Source organism: Eretmochelys imbricata, chromosome 28 (assembly GCF_965152235.1).
Source record: "Eretmochelys imbricata isolate rEreImb1 chromosome 28, rEreImb1.hap1, whole genome shotgun sequence".
NCBI lineage: Eukaryota > Metazoa > Chordata > Testudines > Cheloniidae > Eretmochelys > Eretmochelys imbricata.
In genome coordinates, this window is record NC_135599.1 from 5690781 (window position 1) to 5693040 (window position 2260).

At 52.8% G+C, this 2260-nt stretch overlaps 1 non-coding gene across 1 annotated transcript; it reads right to left on the reverse strand.

The window, feature by feature from the left end:
- Positions 1-1496: 1496 nt before the first annotated feature.
- Positions 1497-1569, reverse strand: TRNAM-CAU (transfer RNA methionine (anticodon CAU)). Its single transcript has one exon. It is a non-coding gene; the product is annotated as a tRNA-Met (tRNA).
- Positions 1570-2260: the final 691 nt, after the last annotated feature.

Consider the following 2260-nt stretch of genomic DNA (forward strand, 5'->3'; position numbering starts at 1 on the left):
CGTCCCTTGTGATCCACCAGGGCTTGCAGCACCATGGAAGAGTACCCCTTGCGGTTTATGTAGTGGCCGCCCCGCTGTTCCGGGGCCAAGAGAGGGATATGCGTTATGTCTATCGCCCCGCCGCAGTCAGGGAACCCCAGCGCATTAAAGCCATCCACAATGGTCTGCACATTTCCCAAAGTCATGACCCTTGATAGCAGCTGGTCAATGATTGTGTTGGCTACTTGGATCACAGCAGCCCCCACAGTAGATTTGCCCACTCCAAACTGATTCCCAACTGACTGGTAGCTGTCGGGCGTTGCAAGCTTCCGCAGGGCTATGGCCACTCACTTCCCAACTGTGAGGGTGGCTCTCATTTTGGTGTCTTTGCACTTCAGGGCAGGGGACAGCAAGTCGCAAAGCTCCATGAAAGTGGCCCTTAGGCTTACAAAAGTTTCTCAGCCACTGGGAATCATCCCACACCTGCAACGCGATGAGGCCCCAGCAGTCTCTGCTTGTTTTCTGGGCCCAGAATTGGCCTGCCACGGCATGAACCTGGCCCAGCACCACCATGATCTCCCAATTGCCACACGCCGTGCCATCTTTGTCCATGTCCTCATCAGTATAGTAATCGCCCCGTTGTCGTTTCCTCGCCCCGTTTTGCAGGGACTGCACATACTGCTGGATAATGCGTGAGGTATTTACAATGCTCAAAACTGCAGCGGAGATCTGAGCGGGCTCCATGGCGCCTGCACGGGTAATCCTGGAAAACGGGCGCAAAATGTAGGAGAGCAGAGTAGCAGGGGAAGAGGTGCTGTTTGGTTCGTGGTAGCCGAACAAAGGCGGGAAATGGTTGTCTTCCGTGGTTTTCACGGAGGCGGGAGCCCAGGACAGACAACCCGGAGAAGCTCGGAAGCATGGCACCAGTGGGAGAGCAGAGTTGGAGGCAGAAGAGTTTGATGAGGAAGAGAAAGAGTAGATAGTAGAGATTACATCGGAAGGGGAGAGGAAATGAGAGGCGGATTCATAGTTGCAGGAGAGCAAGCGGTGCACCGTCTGCTGAAAGCAGTACGGCGTCTGCATGCCAAAAAGGCATGAAACGATTGTCTGCCAGAGCTTCCTGATGACACGCACCAGAAACACCCGCAAGAATGTTTTTGCCCCATCGTGCACTGGGAGCGTAACCCAGAATTCCAGTGGGCGGCGGGAACTGCAGGAACTGTGGGATAGCGACCCACGGTGCACCCGCTCCGACGTTCGATGCTAGCCTCGGTACTGTGGACGCACTCTGCCGAATTCACGCGCTTTAGTGGGGACACCGAAGCCTGAATGTCTAAAATAGCTCCCGAAATTTCCAATCGAATCATTTTGAACTAATTTCATACTGTACACGTACCGTTAGAAAAAAGTCTGTGTGTGTGTGTTAGATGGATGGGAGGGTGTCTAGAAACCACTCAGCTCTCGTCTTTTTTTCTCTGATTTCCATTAGAAAATCTAAAGCAGGGAGCAAGAAGAGTTGCCTTCTCTGAGGCTTGAACTCAGGACCTTCAGATTATGAGACTGATGCACTGCCCACTGCGCTAAGAAGGCTCAGAAGAGCTTTAGGCTCGGTGCTTATAGAACCAGCTGAGCAGCGGGGAACAGCAGAGCAGCAAACAGCAGGAGTTTGCCTGGGAGTTCACCTGGAGTGAGCCCACTGAGGCTTACACCCTAACCACTTCTCTGAGGAATTACTGCATCTCCGGAGGAAGCTCATAGTAGGAAGGTAATATGGATGGGGAGTGGTCAACTGTTGTGACCTGCACTGGATGTGCCATGTGTGTCTTTCTTCCAGAGGACAGAAGCCACTTTGTCTCTACAAAGTGCAAGCTGGTCTCCATATTGGAAGAGAAGGTTCAAGGTCTGGAGCAACAGGGATCGACCCTGCGTTGCATAAGAGAAACTGAAGATTTCCTGGACAGACGTCAGGATATGCTTCTATGGGCACAAGGTTCTGAAGATTCAGAGCAGGCTGCACAGCAGGGACAGGAGGACTGTGAAGAAATCTGGCAACATGTGACCTCCAGAAGAAGAAGGGGGAACGTCCATGTACCAGCAAAGCGGACACAGGTAAGTAACCATTTTCATGTTCTCTCCACAGGTACAGTTGCGGGGAGTGACCCAGATGATACGTCTGGGGGAAGGGAGCAGAAGGAGACTCCACCAGTTGAAAGGCATGAGATGCACTGTCCTAGGGTTGGGGGTTCCACGACCATCACTCCCAAGAGAAGGAGGTGGGTGG